The sequence below is a fragment of the Sander lucioperca genome, chromosome 5 (assembly GCF_008315115.2).
Source record: "Sander lucioperca isolate FBNREF2018 chromosome 5, SLUC_FBN_1.2, whole genome shotgun sequence".
Classification (NCBI taxonomy): domain Eukaryota; kingdom Metazoa; phylum Chordata; class Actinopteri; order Perciformes; family Percidae; genus Sander; species Sander lucioperca.
This window is the reverse complement of record NC_050177.1, coordinates 13323393-13344889: the sequence shown is the minus strand read 5'-3', so window position 1 is coordinate 13344889 and position 21497 is coordinate 13323393. Positions and strand designations below refer to the sequence as shown.

Here is a 21497-nt window from a genome sequence, read left to right as displayed (position 1 = left end):
CGCACTGAAGATTTCTGGGAGTGAGATATTCATTTTGGTATAAGGAAACATGGGGCAGACGATGTGATATTAATACAGCTGATGCCGCACTGCAGTTTATGAGTTGTACCCGGGTCACAAGGCTATCTCTCCGAGCATTGCACTTTGCTGAAGCATTATTATTTGCTGTGTGTGTCAGTACATCTAGATGTGATGGATCAAACCGCAGTTCACAAGGTTATTCTCCGCTGGCTACACACTATATGAACACTCAAGACCTTGAGCACCTCATATAAAACGGAAAAGCTCCACAAACTTTCAATATCAAGACCCCCCAGATGGATACATATTAGAGAACAGAATCCTATTTGATGATCTATTGTCCCAAGGAACCGTTTCTTTCTTTCTTTAGGCTTTAATTGGCCATAGAGCTGCGTAAGTGTCTACACTGGATGTCTGACAACAGGGAGAGTAAAATCTCTGTCTAATTAGGATAGATCACAGTAATACACACTCCCATTGTGCTGTTATCGAGGGAGTGAAATAATAGCGAAATTAAACTGTTCCAAATTTTGCTGGAGCCCTTGGACCCCTTTAGGTTCCCACTTTAGGAACCACTGCATTAGACCAAGCCTTATCACTTTGTCATGAGTGACAAACAAGCTTGCTCTTTTGTTTTGTTATTTAATGCAGTTTATATTAAGCAAAAGTAGCTTAAGAGATGCTCAAACTTTTAATGTAAATCTTACAAACACGAATACCTGATGGGGTCATCATGCAACAATCACCGTGTGTGTTATGTTTGTATGTATTTAGTCTGTCTTGCAAAAAAAACAAACATCTGTTTAGAGTTTGTGTGTCTCTGCTGTGTGCCTTAGGGGCAGAGAAAAACATGTTTTTCTTGCTGCCATCAGATCGATTATTGTTCCAACGGTCGAGATGAAACACACCATGGTGATGAGTGCTTATAGCTATAACAGCTTTGAGGGAAGGCCTTTTTTCTTAACCTGCACCCTGACAGCTTCTCATAACTGATATTTTTATCATTTATGTGTTTTTATGTATTTATGTATTTAGTGTTATGTCTGGAGTTTAAGGGAGAACTAGCATGAGTCACCGTTGTGTTCCAGAAGAGGCTCTTTACTGGTTAAGTATGGAGCAAACCCGTCTGTCTCTGTTTTGTGTCAAACTAATGGACATGCTGGTAAATGCTATTACCATCATCAACAGATCCTCAAGGATATGATTTCCCACGACACACATCCATTTTCCATTTATGTAGCAGGTTAAATGGAGAGCTGAAACCAAAGGTGATTGGCATTTGAGGATTTTGTACTCCAAACATGCTCCAACCCTGCTCTGTCCAAGGTTTTTGTATGTGAATCAGCTGTCTTACCACTGCTCAGTGTCGGACAGAAAATCACTTAATTCAAGACAAACGACTTCAAAGTACAGATTTCACCAGTCTGCCCAAAGTGCTCAGTATGCCAGCATGTCTAAGTCTACAATAGTGAGGCAGAGATGCGTCAGCGTTGGCAGGAACAGCGCAGAGGTTCTCTGGTGAATTTGAATTTTTTTTGGCACCTAAAATAACACATTGGAGGGAGCCTGGCTTATGAACCGGGCGCAGCATTTTTTTGTGACAGATCCACCATTCACCAACACATATAGAAGTAAAGTGTTAGTTGACACACCTTGGCAGCACCTCCCATATTTACTTCACACTGTTGTCCTGCTGTGGCTAATTACCTTGTTATGGAGTGGCCACGTAGCTTGTATAATGGCCTTTTGGTTCACACTTTGTCCAACAGTCTAAGGCCCGTTTCACACTGGCTGCGTGGCGGCTGCGTGGCGTTTTCTATGTCTTTTCACACCAGAAACGTGTCTGACGCGCCGCTGCTGCTGCTAGCCTTGTCTGTACACATGTATGTTTCCCATTGATAAAACGCACTCAAGCTGTAGTATACTTCATGTTAAACATAAATATATACTGATTTGATTACAGCAAAGACAACGTTGGCAGTATTGACGCTAAAATAGGCTACAGAATATTTTGTTCTGTATTGACAGGTGCAATATCTGAAAATCGATAATTATTTATTATTGTGTTTTTAAATTACATTTATATCTGCATTTATGTCAAAACCTAGATACTTTCAAACATCAAAATGTCATTTATCAAATGTATTTGTGTCAAAATGAGATATAAACATCTTTTCGTATTCTATTTTGCCTGGAAACGCTTCCAACACGCTTGCGTGTCGCGTGAAAAATAGGCGTCGGTCCTATTTCCACGCAGCTGACATGCTCACGCCATGCAGCCAGTGTGAAAGAGGCCTAAGGCTGCTGATCCCTTCATCTGTGGGCCATGAATTTGTACATGTTGATCAGTGCTGCGACAAGGAATAATCATGTCCAAACCATCCACAAATATTTGTCTGGACATGTATATTAGTTGTGTCACTGCAGGTGAGACAACATAGTCCTCATGTCTTTGTTTGAACTGTCAGAATGGTGTTTGTGATTTTGATTGTGTGTTTATGTCTTTTCTGTGGCTTATAGAACAATGACATGTGTGAGTGAGTGTGTCTCTGGGTACATGTGTACATTTATGTAGCCCTGCAAGCATACTTATCACTCAATCTCTATATTGGCTTTTCTGTCTATCTGTCCCACTTTTACAATCTCTCTTTTCCCCAAAACCAGTCAGCCATAGAGTGGGCACAAGGGATGATCTGTCAGAACAGTTCTGAGATGGAAAGGACGAGATGTCCACTGACTATATTATGCTGTGACATGCTGGAATTCCTGCTATATGTTATTCAGGATTATTGGAGGAGGCTCAGCCAAGGCGTTTTCTGCGTTATGCCACCTTTTGGATTGTACAGTGTTCGGCACATAACAAATGATCCATGCACCTCACATCCTAAAAAAGAAACAGATTGATCGATGTCAATGTGAAACCCCACTCAAACACAAAGATGAACATACATGAACATCCTTGTACTTCTATCATTATGAGGATGCTCTGCTGATTACATTTATTACATATACTCTTACGTTTTCCCATGTTTTAGTCTATTTAAGTCTGTTGCCGACCTGGATGTCGTAGCTTTTCTCACTCCCATGGCAGCCACTGTTTTCATTCCAAAACAGCATGAAAATCAATTTGCAAATTTTACATTGTCAAATTTGCAGAATATCACACACACAACATGAATTCACTGTTTCAACGTTTAATTATTTACTGCATTATTGCATAGTGATGCCAATGTGGACAGAAACTATTGTTAAAATACTTTTATTTGTTGCAAGTACTTGTAAAAGTGCATATAACATTGCAGATTTCAGACCTTTCAAAGCAACCTCTTAAATGCAAAATGAAACTGTCCCTTATTGCATCTATGTTCACCGCACAAAGACAATGTAACCTGTAAACTAAATGTACATTGTGACGGATTACTTGCCTCAAGTAAGCTGAGAGTCTCTACAAGTAGTTAACTAAAGCTGATGGCTACCTGACAGCTAGGAAATCACTCACAACCTACGGCATGCTCTGGAAAACTGGAATGCTTTGGTTGTAATGTAATATATACATCATTGGTACTTATCAGGCTAAAACATGCAAAACCAGTGATAAGCAGCTTTAAGCATCAGCACTACATGCCTTACCTCAACCCTTATACCTGAACTTTAAACTAATCCATCATCAACCACAAATCTAAGTTCTTAACCTAAAGTAGGACACGGAAGTGCTCACAAAAGCAGTGGGGAACACACATGCTCACACACACACACACACACACACACACACGCACACGCACACGCACACGCACACACACACACACACACACACACACACACACACACACACACACACAGGCTGGTATGATATTCTGACGGTATGATAACCTTCAGCAAAAATATCATGGTTTCAGGGTATTGTGGTATTGCAATTACAACTTTAAAATGTATTATTTTGAAATGCCTGGGTAAAAAAAAAGTTTTTTTCCCTCCCATTGAACCCAATATATTAGATTTTTTTTTCACACACACACACACACACACACACACACACACACACACACACACACACACACACACACACAAACACACATACAGGGTTTGCTTTTTGTACATAAGTGTCAGACTTGCAAGATAAGACTAATTGGGAAATGCATTCACACTGACTTCATTTAACAGGATGAGCATGTTTTAATGGAATTTAGGGGGTTGTAAGATCATGCAAGCTTTATGTTTGTGCACACTGGCAAACACATCAGCAATCGTATGAATACTAATTAATTGAAATTTTTAACATTCTGTCATAAACATATCTAAAACAGAAAAAGCACCACAGTCTGTTCCATAATCTTCCATCTCCTGTGATTGGCAATATGCAGGGATAATTACTTGTAGCAATTATGAAATCTTGTAGCATTTAGTAATCATATTTTGTAAATCAACCGCAATTACGAGCACTGACGTTAAGGTTGCACATTGCTCATGTTGTATTCAGAATGAGCAGACAGGGTTGGGGGATTTGCCATTAATGAGTTCAGCACAATGAATGCAGCACTCAGGTAAACACATGTGGCCTCTACTCTTCAGCTTTCTGGCTCTGCTCACTTGTGCGGGCCATATATCTCATGCTGGTATCAGAGCGGCTCTTCAGCCAACACAGCTCCATTTCTGCTCTCCACAATATCTAATAACCGCACACGTCAAGGGGCTCCTCTCTTCTGTCAGGGAGATGTTTTTAACCAAAGGATGATATGACTCATACACATCAAGTGCTATGTTGATGATGATTATAAAGCGAAATTGTGAAGTCATGAAAACAAATGGTCTCTCTTTGTTACCAAAGAACAAACAGAGGCTTTTCCTGAGTAGAAGACACAGGAAAACCTTGCAGCTAACCCCATGCAAGTCATTTGATATGACTACATACATTTACACACATCTGTCACTGTGATATGCAAACTTTGAGCCATCGTCAAGGCCCAGAGAGTTCTATTAAAAGACAATAGCTCCCCGCTCATATGATCATCCTCCTAATCCTCCCACACTGTCAGCCTTCTGCTATCACTCCTTGTCAACTCTGCATTGTTGTACTTTCCAGCCAAGCTTGTGTTTCCGTACGGGTGAGAGACAATGTGGACTGATGACTGAAGGTTTAGAGCAGAAGAGGTTTGAAGGGAAGTGAAGAGGATAATGTAGAGAGGAGCAAAAATATAAACCTCAAACTGATCCCCTAAATCTATCTAAGCCGCCTGAAATATAGAAAGCGAATCTGAGAGGACAACATTTCTACTCCTGTCTGACACTTGTTTAAGAAAAGACCTTCCTCTGTCTAAAATGGTAGAATTGGCTAATCAAGACATCAGGTAGATACAGGAAAATGAGAGTATAAACTCTGATGTAATAAAATAAGGCAACCAAAATCCCATTGGCTGTCTGTAGATCCAGCCCAGAAAACACAGCGTAATTGATGGAGGAACATCAACAATTATTGGATAGCTGAGCCACATTTATTATATTACTACATAATGCACCTCTGGCTCCATCAGTGCATTCCAAACATCTTATTTAGCTAAAGGAGAGTTTTTCGAATCCAAAAGCCATTTTTTTAGTGGCCAATACTCATGGAAGCCTCTGGCACAGTTTCACCACGTGACACCTCACAGAAGATGACAAATAATTAACGAGTGTGTGTGTGTGTGTGTGTGTGTGTGTGTGTGTGTGTGTGTGTGTGTGTGTGTGCATGCGTGCAGAAGACAGCACTGACTGGTGTGCATGTCACATTTTTGCCATGAACTGTTTGTTTTTCTGGGAGCCATTTTCACACGTCCCTGTCAACCATTTCACACTGAATTACGCCATGAGTGCTCTGAGTTCAGAAGTGGATGCAATGCTCTTATGCAGCCGAGGACTCTCCTATTTATTCAGTCTGAAGAGACATCTAAGTGATTAATTCCAGAGGACATTCCGACTTGGACGGGGAGTCAGGGGTGAAAATTACAGCACTTGCATGGAAAGAAAATCTGTCCATCTCCGTTTGCCCTTTAAGAGAAATCACCTGATTCTTGTGCAAAAGCCATCTCCTTAGCCTTTGTTGTGGAAATGAGATGCAAGGGTGGTCATTAGCGGATGATAATGAGGTGAAAGAGACAAACAACTTAAGCCCTGTTGGTTTTTCTAATATTAATAATTAATTTCTGATTAAGTGGCTAATTGGAGTTTAAAGGTCAATGTCAATGAGAATGCCATGGATCTTAGGAGACAGCAGGGAGGTGGCGGAGGGGCAGAGGGAGACAGTCCAGGAGACCGTTGACAGTAATCCCAGGTGCTCTCCAGTTACTTTGACAGCTCTCCCCCTTCCTGAGCCATCCCCCCCCAGGCGACATTGCCTGTGTGTGCTTAGGACAGCAATTCAGCTACTCCAGCACCTGGGCATCTGCCCTTTTGGCATTGAGAGTTAGCAAGTGTTCAAGATGGAGTGGCATATCATCGCAAGATAGAGCAGAGGTTAAGAAAAAGGGAGAAGGGAGCATCTGTTGTGTACATTTGTGTTTCTTATTATTACGTAAAGAAAGGGACAGATTTGAAGTTTGGTGTGTATGCTCAAAAGCGCGGGCATGTATGTACACACTGGCTGCATGCCCTTCTGTGTGACATTAAGTTTGAACTAAACTGACTCCTGGCATTGATTCATGTACTTTATTATGCCTCTGATTAATCTCACACTCTATCCAAATAACAGTCAGAACTCATTTGTTTGAAGATGTTCGCCACGAAAACAATGGTATTTGTAGGCAGGTTAAAAAGATGCTTCCAAATGAAAGTCTCTGCTCTGGCTGCTGAGTGAAATTATAACACTCAGTGGGGAATGGGATGAGAAAAAAAAGTAGCAACAATCAACTTTTCATTCCATTTTCCAAGGCTCCTGTCTTTGGCTCTGTCGCTCCGCTCACCTTCTGCTCCACAGTTCCACGAGAGCCAAGCTCCTCGTCCATGGCTTTAATGAGACAGGCTAGTGTCACAGTCACATCTGAGCTTAGTGCTTGTAATATCTGCGGTGTCGGTGTTCTGGCAAATGTTATCTGTGCTCATACGTCTGTCACGGCTCAGACTGACTTTTAAGAACAGTCAGGGCTCAGGTAATTGCTGCAGCCTGTTGGGATTAATTCTGTCCTCGATGTTAATGCACGCTGTGGCCTGTGATACTGCAACTGCAGAACCACTTAAAACTCGGGCCCGCTCTAACCTACTGCAGAGTGAATAGGCTCTACTAAAACAAAGTAAGCTTTGACTTTTCCTTGGATTCATTTAACTTTCAGAAGGACTGCTGTATTTTCAACTATTCCTTGAAAGCAGTATGATTTAATTGCATTAAATATTTCAAGAGTAAATCGATGAGATACAGGCTGGAACCAGATGTTGTCTTGTACAATGGCTAGGGGAAGACAAGAGGATTTACTCTAGAATCCAAAAGATTGTTGAAGTGAGGAATAGATGAGTATTATTGAGGCAGGACTGAGAGACGGATGGAGTTGTAGTAATTACAGAATATAGGCCAAGGTCTCCTTCACAATCACACATCTTTTTATATGCAAATTCCTCACAATTGTTTTAGAACGGTCTTAAATTCAGTCATTTACAGAAGCGGAACCATGTTTTGACCTTGTTACAGCTGGTACAATGCGGATAAGCATGAATTGGAATTATCAGTTTCAATTTACCCTGCATTTTTTTGAAAATGTCAATTTCGAACGCTGTGTTCGCAGCCTACCTTCATCAAATTTGAATCTATTTCTGGTGCAGAAAAGACCTCTCTCACACTCTCTCCTTATGCATTTCACTGCTGTGAATAAGAGTGAAGTCCTTGATATTTGACGGTTTTCCTCTTTTTTAACAAGATTTGCTCTTCAGCATTGGCCATCACTCACACAAACCATTCAAGCCATTAAGAGCTTGCATCATAAACACTGGGCATCAAAGACACAATAGAGGTGCAAGGTGCTGTTTTGTGTGCCAGAGATAAGCTAATTATTCCATTACTTGGTAAAGAGTACAGAGCCCTTGCTGAACTCAAATGACACGCTGTGGTGGATTGTGACACATGGTGCATGTGGTTAGACTGTTTGTTGGTATTGTGTTGCATCACATCTTTGGCCTACTTAACTGATGTTGCGGTGCCTGGGAAGACCCTGCTTTAGGATGGAGGCGCAGAGACAGTAGTGAGGAGTAGTGAAGCCAGTAGCTGGTCGTTTTACATTCCAATCACCTGGATCCTGCAGGGTTTCACTTGTACATCCTAATGAAGCACTTCCCTTTGCACGTTGCTCAGGCTGAAATCCAGGTGCCCTTCTGTTTCAGATGAAACTGCTCGGAAAGCAAACTACTCTCAGAACATTTTGTCAATTTGTTCTTGGCTGTCTTTTTGGAAAAAACAAAGGGACAGATGTCACAACAGTGTGGTTTAAAGGCATAGTATAGAGTATGAAAACACCGTCCGATATGGATTTTCTTCCCTTGGCAGTGCTTGGGTGGCTTTTTGTTGTTGGGATTTTAATGGGGAGCGAAAGGGGAAAGCTCAGAGCTGTTTTTATTCCGAAGAGAGGTTTCCACCCATCTGCTTTGGTTGGCAAGGGACCTTGAAAAGAAAGCCGCATGCTGCCTCGCCTGCAGTCAAAAAAAGAGAAAAGAAGCAAGGAAAAAAAAAATTGCCAAGCTAATAGATAGTCACTGCCATGTATGCTGTTTCTCGTAACTGCTGCTCCTAGTCAAGGCCTCAGTCACAAACTGCCCAATTCCCATGGGAGGCCAAGGAACACAGAGATGCTACTGTCTGACAGCGAACGCTGCCACGGCTCTGCCCCAACGCCCAGTATAAGATCACTGTCTAAGCCATGTGTGCAGCCCTGACAGCTCCAACTCTTAACAACAAAAACTACCAGTCTCTTTATTCCCCAGATGACCGGGAACAGCCTACAGTTTACCCTCCGCAATCATGCTAATATGTCCCCGGCCCCAATGCAGAGACCTGCCTGACGTTAAAGTGTTGTTTGGAAATGGAACGCAATCTAGAGGGTAAATATAGCAGATGTCATCTGCTGCCAGCTCTCCAGCGAAACAATAAACAGAACATGCTGGCGGAATACCGACTTGTTATATCGCTGAGCTGGGCTAAGATGAGATTTATGAACTGCCATGGCGGTAACAATTCTACGTAGGGGGGGATTGATAGCGTTTGGTGATAAAACTCCTCTGGCTGGGACATTAACTCAGCAGATTTGTCCCTGTCTTCACAAGCACAGCCATGTCAATTATTTAAAGGAGCAAAACAACAGCCCAGAAAAGACAGCACTTGGTGTGTGTAACTCATTTACACATCTCTATCCCCAAAAGTGTGCTCATGCATTTGAGCCATAATAAGAACTGGTCTTTTATCCCTACGCGCCTGTGTGCTAATTCACACTATTGCCAACGCGAGTCCCCTCATCCCTCAAAGACGACGGCATCAAGGGAAAACAAAGAGGCACTGAGGGAGAAGGTAACAAAAAAGTATTATTAAAGACTTGTTAAGTGGCTCACTTCATAGGAGCAGAGGGAGGCAGACTGCATTGTAACTGAGAGATACAGGGCTGAAGAGAGAGAGGGAGAGAGCACAAGGACAGGCATTAGGCTCTGTCAGGGCTCTAATGGAAGAAGCAGGTTTTTTTTGTGTCACGGCTGCTCTCTCCACTGATGGATGGGGAGGTTAACAGTCGCTGTGAGTTAGGTAGCCGAGTGCACAACATCCTCTGGAGCCACTTTTCAAACGCAGCCCTCCTGTAGCTGCTGATCTGTCAGTCAAACAATCTGAATCTTAACTTTTAACCTAGCTTCCCTACATTGTGATAACAAACTAAATCCTGTTCATAGTATGCTTTGACTTGTTTTACGTGGCTATATTTGGCAGGCTCTGCTTACATCCCTTCACACATTTATTTCCCACTCCCTGGGGAATGAATCTCTTTGAGAGACCACAAAGTATGTGAAAGAGGTATAAGAGTAGATGTCTGCATGCATGCCAGTGGTATTAAACTGGAGCTCACTCTTAACACAGATTGTGTTGCAGAGGGAGAGCCTGTGACGCACTGGTCAAAGGGAAGTTAATAGATTCTATGACATTGTCAACAATGGAAAAAAAAAAGCAAGTACAAAGAGAGTGAGTAAAAGGAGAGTGAAACAGGAGGAGGGAGAATGGGAAGATAGGGAAAAGGAGATTATGTGGGCTGTAATGATGTCTGAGGGAATATATATGTGTGTGCCTGAGATGGTGTCATTGACATGAAAAGCCCATTGACCCCTAGGACTGATATCCATTCCCATGGACCAGTGCGGATGAGGCTATTCTACTTTTTCAAGGAACAAGCAGACATTTATTATGAGCATGTATGTATGTACAAGCTCTGCTTAACCAGGACATAAACAGATACACGCTCTCACACACACTAAAACATGCAGACATGCTTGTTAACTGTGGCACAGACATAAAGGTGTGAAGCTTGGTGACACTTAACAACTTGTGTGAGACAGAGAATTGATGGAAATACGGCAGCAAGAAAAGCCTTTTCCAGTCTTCCAGACATATTCTCTTGAAATGACCTTTTTTTGTACTCTAGTTATACTCTCTATTACAAGTTATATTCTTCAACTCAGAACTGACTGATTGTTTGACAGTAAATCTAAGATTAACCACCTCAGGAGACCCCATGTAGTCTGTTTTACAAGCACAGTCTACTGTACAGTCTTACAATCTTAGACTTAACAAATGTAGCATCTGAGAAACAAATGCAAAGCAAGCCATTTAATAGTTTCATCTAGTGGCTGAAAAGATAATCATATTTACAATTTCCAAAATCATTTCTTTGCACAAGGTATACGGTGGTGCTTGAAGCACTTGTGTTGCAGCAAGATTGCTTTAACGTTATGATGTTTATAGTAGAAATATCTTCTAGGCGGGTGAAAGATAATGATTCCTTCAGGAAAGAAAAAAAAAGATTGGAGGGTAAAGGGAAATGATCAGTTAATATGGAGGAGTTGAAAAGAAACCCTATTATTGCCCCCTCCCCTTCCTTGGAAGATTCTTTCAGAGAGCTGTGTTTATTTCCAAATTTCACACCTTGTTTATGATCTTAACATCATCCTTGTCCCAAAGTCTCCACGCAGTACAAGCTACATGACGTGGCAGTGAGAAGAAGGCGCACCCACAACCCAATCTGTCAGTGCCCCTCACAGCAGGCCCCACCACGCACACACTGCACTGGTTTTCAACTGTCTTAAAATTCATACATTTAGTCAGTTTCTCATCTCTGCACGGAATGCCTCGGCTTATGAAATCATGCGATGATGGCACTATTATCCTGCTGATCGGAATAGCTCTTGGCGCTGTGTGGGAGCAGCTGGGACGATCTGGCTTCAGATGCACGCACACGCACACACACACACACACACACACACACACACACACACACACACACACACACACACACACACACAGTCTCTCTCTCTGTGGGAGATTCACACCATTGTTGTTACATTGGTGTATGTATGAGCCCTCTTCAGCTCTCTGCCTCCCACCTAGCAGGTGCAAACACTTATAGAACTAAAAGGCCTCAGCTGTCCCCGTCCATACACTACTCATCTACTCACCATGGCCCACGTAGCCCTCCTGAAGAATGTGACATTATGATCACGTATGTGTGAAACAAAACAGTTTGTACAACAAAGTTCTGTTTTGTTTCTGCTGACACCAAACTGTTGTGTTAAATACTGAGTTTCGACTGTAAAAGCACAACTTTCAGTTGTTCATGTTGCAAGTGACTAACATTGCTGTTTCTACTGTTGCTTTGCTGGTTGCTGTAGACCCAACAGCTGTGCTTTGAACATGTTCAGAGTTTTGATCTGTAATGTTTGTTGGCCATCTTGATGATACAACACAGAGGTCACCTTTGAAGTGAAAAATGTGCTGACTGAGGTAAGATGGTGAAATCGTATTGAGATGTCCCCGTAGGCGTTCTGCCATGTCACTGCAGTTTGGGTCACACTGAACAATATGCATGTTTGCAGAAAACCTCTGTCAGAATGGATCATTCTTATAGTGTGTGATCTAACCATGAAGGTGTAGCAGCGTTCAGTACTTGTCTTTACAAATATTTCAGTGCCAAAAAATGTTGAAGTTGACACTGCAGAAAAATGAGACATGGCGGATGTCAAAATAGTTAAATAGGCCTTTATAAAAGACAGCTCTGAAAACCAAACCAAACAAAGTAGGTCTGTGTGTTAGAGATAATGTAGAGTAATATTTACAGTTTAGAGAGTTGGAGTTTATGTCTTGAATATATGAATATTGTAAGGGCCTCTGACAAATGCACAAGTAGAGGGCATTTTTTTTATTTAATTTAAAACAAGGAACACAAGAAATCAAATCTTTTTTTTGCTTCTTTCAAGAGCAACTTCACTCTGTTTCTGATGTAAATCAGCATTAACACATCACATGCTTAGACATTTAAAAAAATATGCCAGACCAAGTCTTGCTTATTAGAAATAAAACCACTTTATTAAAAAAAAAAAAAATAAAATAAAATAAAATAAAACCACACTTTCAAAAAATGAAATAAAACCATGCAGGCTTTAATTAGTCCGATTTATAAGTTCACATCCCAGAAAACCTCATTCAACAATGAATGTTGGGATTTTCTCCTGATTATAACAATGTACGAAACTTTTGGTATTACTGATGGGCTTCTTCCATCCCTATTTGTGCAAATAAGTCTCCTGTCTGGAGAAGCAACAATTATGCAACATCTGTTTGGGTTGTTGCTGATCCACAGCCAGGTCTGCTCCCTCGGCCTGCAGTCATGCTGTGTGTGTATTGCAGTTCTCCCCCTCTTCTTTGGCGTGTGATTAATAAAACACATCTGAGAAGTGTGTGCATGTGTGCGTGTTTGTGTTATAGCATTTGTGTTTAGACTTAAACTGGGCAAAGAAGGCAGTGTCCCCAGAAGAGCATGTCTGAACATAAAGGCCGTGACCTGTCAGCACCAGTCCTGTGACCCCTCAGCTCAGCATGCTCAGCCCTGCAGCCCAGTAAACACTCACAGAGCTCCAGCTTATCTCCAGTCACAACAATAAACAAGACATTGTTGAAAAGCTATAGAAGTATGAACAATGAGCCAATGTGTTTTCTGTCTGAGTTGCTGCCTCTTGCAGAGACTGCAGGATGACTGGCACTGTTATAAGGACTGAATAAACGGGTAACAAAGGTCACAGGAAACTATTATCCCAAGCAGCACCTGGTATACAGACATAAACCTATTCTGCAGACAGGGCATTTCTACACACATCCAACCATTTGTTTTCCTACATATTGAAGATACAATGTTCCCATTTGATGTGGGACAGTATATCATAGATTTCAACCATGACACAGACCATTATCCACATAAAATAATCCGACATAGGAAAACAGGATGACAGACGTTGTAAGTGGTGGTATTTGAAACAAAACAGCGTCAACACAAACGATTAGATCTCACCACAGCACTTCCTCTCTTTCAAGCCCTTCTGGCAGGGACAACTGTGTGTGCGGGCTGAAAATGAATAATTAATGTAAATTGGAATTGTTAGCAAGAGTGGCAAAATCACAAGGGCTCAGACTAATTGGCAAATGTTGTTTCCCTCGCTACCTTGTTGCCAGTGGTAAGAAATTAAGAATAGTGGAACGTAATGAGATGTGGTTTGGGCCAGGGTCGGGAGAAGTAAAACAACCAAATGAACGGATTCATTTGAGACAAAATTAATTAGAATTTAAGCCACGCTAAAATGAAAGTATTGTCTGAGAAACGGAACAGGTGCCTCGACAAATTGAAAAATTGAACCACGATAATTGTACATTTTGTTTGGTACTTGAAATGTGTCCTCAGGTAGTACGGGCAGAGCATAGTCTAGCACCCACAGCACCCACTAAGAGTATTTTGATTACATGTTTACATCGTGAAATTGATAGTAACATTTTGAACTTGGCAAGTTCATTTTAAGAATTCCCTCATTCTTAAGCATAGCTGCACTTAAAATTAAGACATCATGGTGAGGTAGGCTGTTGCTAGAGAATGTGTGAGTGAGCCAAGGTCATAAATAACAAGTAGCACAGCAATTCTCTATGCCAAAAGAATTCTCTATAGACTGATGTATAGCGTAACCCTATAGCAGTCATTCAGACATATCTCCAGACAGGGAGATTTGGTACGGAGAGTGTTGTTGGATTCTTTTCCTCCCTGTCATTTCCTCGGCTTCATTGCTTGCTGCAGAATTTTTTCTCCTCTATTCATCCTGAATTATTAAAAAGTGTTGTGATTCCCAGTATGATTGTGAATATGGGGCTGCAGCTCTCAACTGCGCAGTCACATTTGCTTGTTTTTCTTGCTCCTCACAGTGTTCTCCCTGTCTTTTCTCGTGCTTTCTCACTTGGTTCACAAGCTGGAGCATGATTCTGCAGTCCTCACACCCAAAATCTCACCTTGAAGGGGCAGGAGGAGGGGGGATTTTAGATGGTGAATACTCAAAAAGTCGTGTCTGCCCTCGTCTACAGAGCGAGTATTATTCGTCTGAATCTGTATTCAGGTCAGGGTGCTTTCACAGGGAGGGAGGGATATTTTTCTTTCCCATCATGCACCGGCAGCAGGACCCAAATTGGCACAGAGGGTTGGGCAGTTTCTCCAGGGATAAGCATCCTGTCTCTAGCCTGACTCCCTCTACGGGAAACCTGCCAGGGACATCCGTGACCACAACACACATGTCCGTTGTCTTCTCAAACAAAACCAAACATCCAAGAGACCAACACATTTGTCCCCCCGGCATCTGACCTGCCACCATGGCCAAGGACCCCACCTCTTCTGTTTTTCGCGCTCCTTTAAATTCCCATGGCTGCCAAGCTTGACGTTCCAATGACTCTCTGGCACTGCAGAAACCACAGCGGCTGCCCTGAGAAAAGGTTATGGAAGCAGCTGCTGGCAGATGAAAAATTCATGCAGTGTTACCATACATTTGAGTATCCCCGCCTCATCCTATCCCTCTCGTTTTCTCTCTCTTTCTTTCTCACTTTCTGGATGATGCACAGATGACAAACCAGTCAGTACAGCACATGGGTCTGAGGCTCTTTTGTCTCTGATCTGTGGGAGAATATTAATGCAGTGTGTGCTGTCTGAGATGGATCAAACTATTCAGTCAAAAGAGGGATCTTTATCTGGGTCCACAAGCACTGGGTTGTAGGGGGTTTAATGTGGCACTGGCTGGATGTACACTCTAATAGGCCAGTGCAGAAAACATGAGAGGGGTCCTCAGAGAGCACGATAGAGGAAGATATGAAGTGAGGGAGAGGAGAGAGAGAGAGAGCGATACGAATGGATAAAAAAGCTCTTTCTATAGCTGAGAGGAGTCCAAGCTAGTGCGGTTGCCTCACTTGCCGGGTTACTTCCAATGGACATGGAGCTCTTCACAAATCTTTAGTGGACCATCTTGCCTCTAAACTGATGTTTTTTATTATTATTATTATTTAGCTTTACAGGCCCATGGCAGACTTGCAGTGTACTGGACCATTTAATAAGCTCAATAATAACTTGTATCTGGACAGAACTTTAAGTGGAAACACATTAATTAACAAAAACTCTGCCATACTTTGTGATAAAAGCATCAAACAATTATTAAAATATTATTCACCAATCATTGTACTGTATTTAAGCTAATACTGCCTATGAGGACAAAAGTAATAAAGTTCTGTAACACAGAAAGAAACAGAAAGTTCAGCATGATCATTGGATACATTTCATTTTGTCAATATGCTTCCGAGAGCCGTCTTCTTCCTCTGGGAAACAAGGGAACAGGGAACAAATGAACCAGACTCACAATGCCTGTGTATGCTGTGTCCAGGTAACCTCAATCAGTTTCACCTGTGTGTGTGGAGGCAGTGCATAGAGATAGATATGCTAAATGTGTAAGCATTTGCATGTGCCAGATCTAGTCAAATGAGGGCATTTGAATCTATCTATATATATATATATATATATATATATATATATATATATATATATATATATATATATATATATATATACACACAAAAGTAACCCCACGATTAATGCACATAATCTTTGCATTGGGCCTAACAACCCCTTAGCTTATATTTATATGTACATACTATGATGACATAAAAAAGTGTTAAGTTGCTTTCAATTGTTTGAGTTTTTTTAGTTTTAAAATGTATACGTGGCAATGTAATCTGATACAACCTTCACTACGTTTACATGCACATAATATTCCGGTTTTTACCCTTATTCCGAAAAAGACAATATTCTGACCAAGCTGTTTACATGGCTAATGAAAGAGAATATTCCACTAATATTCCTGTTTACATGCAGACGTACAAAATAAGATTTTTTTAAAAGTTTACCAGCAGTGGCGGACTTGTTGGATCGTGTGAACACAGCGTCCCTCTTTCATTCCATCAACCAGATTCTTGAAAAGGTCGGCGTAGCAATGTGTGAGCATATCCAAAAACCTGTTGATATCCAAGTCTTTGATAATGTTTAAAAGTAGGCGTGTTTCCCCTTTTTATCAGGTCTGCAGCCCTGCAAACTGTTGGCTGGTTGGTTCGTTTACAGCAACCATAGCAACGCACAGAGCTGACCGTAAGCCGTAAACTGCGGTAAAAACCCTGATTGAGACGCATATTCCCAATGTGCTGTATACATGTCCAAAGAATGCCTCGAAAACCTGAATAATACCAGAATACCCCACGTCTTAATCGGAAAATGCTATATTCGGAAAAAGGCCTTTTTTGGAATACCCAACCGGAATATGCTGTTTACATGACCCGTATCAAATTCGGAAAATAGTCATATTCGGAATAATAGTGGAATATTGCAGCCCAGTCTCATGGCAGTGAAATGGTCACGTTATTGAATCTATTGATTTGTGTACTGAACACGTTAATGTCGTTATTTTTGTGTGGTGAGCACAAATTTAAAGTAATCTATTTCAATGGGAAGCATATTTCGTGACCACAGAACGATTACGGTAGTGAGTAGTATTGATAAGGTGAAAATCCGCGCAGGGAGGTTGGTCGGGGTGGTGGATGGGGTAAACAACACAGTACTTTCACCCCAGAGACCAGGGATTGCGTCCCGCGTGTTGCAGTTCCTTTCCGCGTTATTCTCTTCCTAACCACAACCGTCCCGTTGTCATCGGTGTCTCCTGCGTGTGACGGTTCCTTTCCCCGTTCTTCTTTTCCTAACCACAATCTTTCCCCGTTCTTCTTTTCCTAACCACAACCGTCCCGTTGTTGTGGCCGGCGTGTGGCGTTTCATGTCCCCGTTGTTGCGTGCCACAGAGACCGCGGATTGTGTCCCTGCACCTGAAGATTGCGTCCCGCGTGTGGCGGTCCGTCTCGTTGTTATCGCCGGCGTGTGGTGTTTCATTTCCCCGTTGTTGCGTCCCCCAGAGCAGCCCAGTGTCATGGCAGTTCGTGAAATGGTCACATTCGAAAATCGTGACCTGTATACGAAATAAACAAGAAAATCGTGACCTGTAGACGAATCAATAAATCTAAATAACGTGACAATTTCACGAACTGCCGTGAGACTGGGTTGAATATTCGTGTGCATGTAAACGTATTGAATGAAAATGTCCTTTCTTTCATTCATATTCATACACAATATGCACCCACAAGTCAAAATACACTCACCTTGAAGATTATTAGGAACACCCTGCTATTAACGTGTTTGACCTCCTTTCGCCTTCAGAACTGCCTCAATTCTTCGTGGCATTGATTCAACAAGGTGCTGGAAGCATTCTCTAGAAATGTTGGCCCATATTGATAGGATAGCATCTTGCAGTTGATGGAGACTTGTGGGATGCACATCCAGGGCACGAAGCTCCCGTTCCACCACATCCCAAAGATGTTCTATTGGGTTGATATCTGGTGACGGTGGGGGACATGGTCAGAAACAATGCTCAGGTAGGCTTTGGCATCTAAACGATGCCCAATTGGTACTAAGGGGCCTAAAGAAAAACATCCCCCACACCATTACAACACCACCACCAGCCTGCCCAGTGGTAACAAGGCATGACGGCTCCATGTTCTCATTCTGTTTACGCCAAATTCTGACTCTACCTTCTGAATATCTCAACAGAAATCGAGACTCATCAGACCAGGCAACATTTTTCCAGTCTTGAAAGGTCCAATTTTGGTGAGCTTGTGCAAATTGTAGCCTCATTTTCCTATTTTTAGTGGAGATGAGTGGTACCCGGTGGGGTCTTCTGCTGGTGTAGCCCATCCACCTCAAGGTTGTTCGTGTTGTGGCTTCACAAATGCTTGGCTGCATACCTCGGTTGTAACGAGTGGTTATTTGAGTCAAAGTTGATCTTCTATCAGCTGGAATTAGTCGGCCCATTCTCCTCTGACCTCTAGCATCAACAAGGTGTTTTCGCCCACATTATTGCCGCATACTGGATGTTTTTCCTTTTTCAGACCATTCTTTGTAAACCTTAGAAATGGTTGGGCATGAAAATCCCAGTAACTGAGCAGAATGGAAAATGCTCAAACCAGCCCGTCTGGCACCAACAACCATGCCACGCTCAGAGTTGCTTAGATCACCTTTCTTTCCCATTCTGACATTCAGTTTGGAGTTCAGGAGATTGTCTAGACCTGGACAACACCCCTAAATGCATTGAAGCAACTTCCAAGTGATTGGTTGATTAGATAATTGCATTAACAAAAAATTGAACAGGTGTTCCTAATAATCTTCAAGGTGAGTGTACATGCAGATGATGACAAAGCTAAGGGGTTAGCATGTCTTGCCAAGTAAAGGATAATTGTTTAAGTCTTCATTCAGGCCAAAACATGTTTGAGTTTACAGTTGCAGTATTCAATATGCTTCAAGCTTAAGGAGGAACTTAACAATATTTTGTGTTCCTTGAAGAAGGAGACAGTTCTCCTAAAAGCATTGGCACAATAAAATTGACTGATTTTCTATAGTTTCAATGAAATCTGTTATAAAATATTAGGCAGCCAACAAGCATAACAACTTGAAAAAGAAGCAGGAGCACTTTAGAATGATGGATACACCTTATTCGTATAGACCTTATTCAATGAGCGGAGGTCTTGGCAGCAACATGCATTCTCCGTAGCGTCAGAGTGTTTAAATATGGGCTTTTGGTGCTTACATGTACCATAAATACACAGCCTACGTCTAAAGAAATGGTCCCATTATAATAACCTCTAGCAATTTGAAATCCCATTTGCTTTAAGTATTAACTTTTTCAAGTGTTTGTTAATGGGAGATATTTTACAAAAAAACACAAAGGGGATACATTTAGCATTAAAGGCCACAGGGATTAAGAATAGTAGTTTAATGAGGCAGTAGGTGGATGTAGTGGGACTGTGCAGCCCAGAGGTTCTCAAAGAAGAGTCCTTTATTCTGATCAATGTATGGTAATGAGGGAGCAACAAAGGTTATCCAAGAGAAGGAGTGGGAAAAGAATACAGGGTTACAGGTTGTTAAAGCTGCTACAGTTAGGAATTGGCAACATAATAATAGCTCTTTTGAATGAGCGTTGAAAGACCCAGGCTCCTTGCAGTGACAAATGTACCACCTGTGCTTTTACTCATGATGCATTAGTAGGGGCTTGGCAACAGGATATGATAAAGGACAGCGTGTTGAGCTGTGTCCTGTCATTATACACTTCCACCTTGCTCTGGGGATAGTCTTTCACTTTCCCCACCCAGATTGTATCCTGTTATCCCAGTCTGGGGATTGAACCAACGACCTCCCGGTCACACTTCTTTAACCTCTAGGCCACCACTGCCACATAATCAACAGGCATCTCAGACAAGCCATGCATTTATTGTAGCAAAGCAATATTCAATAGCATCTATTCATTCATGCTGGCTGCCAACAACATGTTACATGTACAAGCTGTCTGCGTGCACCTAATCGCACCCTGACGGGAGCAGAGAATACTGAGCTAGATCAGCAGAGGACCAGCGAAATCAGAGCTCTGCGATGAAATCCAGAGGCCTCTCCTCCCCAGAGCATGCCTCCAGGGCTGGATGTGTCCACAGTGAGGCAGCCTGTGATCAGCCTCAGTTCAGAGAAGACTAATACACAGAGCCTATCATGTGGTAGTTGGAGTGGAGGTTAATTTCAGATGGGTGTGGTATTAGAGTGGTGTGGAATAGAAAGTTAATGTCAGAAACAAAGAGACTAACCCTGAGTTTTCATTGCTACAGTGTTTCTGTATAACCCTACTCTGTCAGATTATTTAAATGCTGTTTGATCTTTCTTTTGTCCTGGTTTGGTTGTCATTTAAGCTCCTCTTCTACCTCACAGATCACCACTGTGGGTTCAACTTAGCTCCCTCTTCTCCATTTTTCCCTTCTCCCTTCCTCCCTTCCAAGCATTGTTTCACATACCCCGCTTTGCAGAGTGGAGAAAACACTTGTTTTGACAGCTATGATAACTGACTAAATGTCATATGTCTGGAAGAAAGGGATCTGCAGTGTAGTATTGGAATGCATTGCACTCGCTTTCTTTCTCCTTCTTCCTCCTCTCTGCTGTTTTCGTGTGTGTATGTCAGTGAAACAACTCAGGGTTGATCCTGCCCAGTGTGATGTGTTGGCTAGCTGGATGTGTGTGTCCCTTAATGTTTGCCTGTGTCTGTTTCCTCAGACAGATCGAATACATGAGCAATCGTGTGCATGTTTGAACTTGCAGTTGTGTGTGTACATGGAGCTCAACTACAAATGGCATCTTGTCGAGAAAGACAAATGAGGTGTCAATGCTTTGGCTTCCGCCTGTGCCATTACTCATTTTCGCTGTTTACTCACATGCAAATGTAAGCTTCCCTGCAAAATAATGAAATAACGCAATCAAAACGCACTCCATTGTGAGTGTCATAAACCCGGGCTTAATATGAAGATAATGGCCGTTTAAAATGCACACTCTGTGATGTCTCATGAGAGACAAGTTTAATAGGAAGGGTCCGTTGTAAAATACATTATTCTACTGACATAGAATTCCTGGCATATAAACATGCCCTTCCTGTTATTAGAACCACCGTCAGAGCTGTCAGTCAGAAGTGGAGACACATATCTGCTGACACTAATGTAGAAGGGACATGTGGCATGTATGTGGGGAATTGCCTAAGCCTTTTCAAATATTAAATGAATGTGCTCCAATAGCCATCATGTACCTAAATATAGTGTAATAGAAGGCATCTTGGAGCTTGAAAAGCCTTGGGGTATTGCCTGTGATGTCTTTTTTTGTGCAGGCTCACCAGGCTGGATGACATGTGAGAGAGGGTGAGGAGAGAGCTGTGCTATTAACTGGCATCTAAAAGACCTCCCTAATGTATACTTAATAGAATTCTGGGGGTCAGAGATGCAGGAAATATTCATTCAGTCTAGCACTAAT

General features: G+C 42.0%; 1 protein-coding gene across 1 annotated transcript in view; it reads left to right on the top strand.

Moving 5' to 3' along the window:
• The window catches only part of rtn4rl1b (reticulon 4 receptor-like 1b), a 163394-nt gene that overhangs the window by 793 nt on the left and 141104 nt on the right, over positions 1-21497 (top strand). The window lies entirely within an intron of this gene.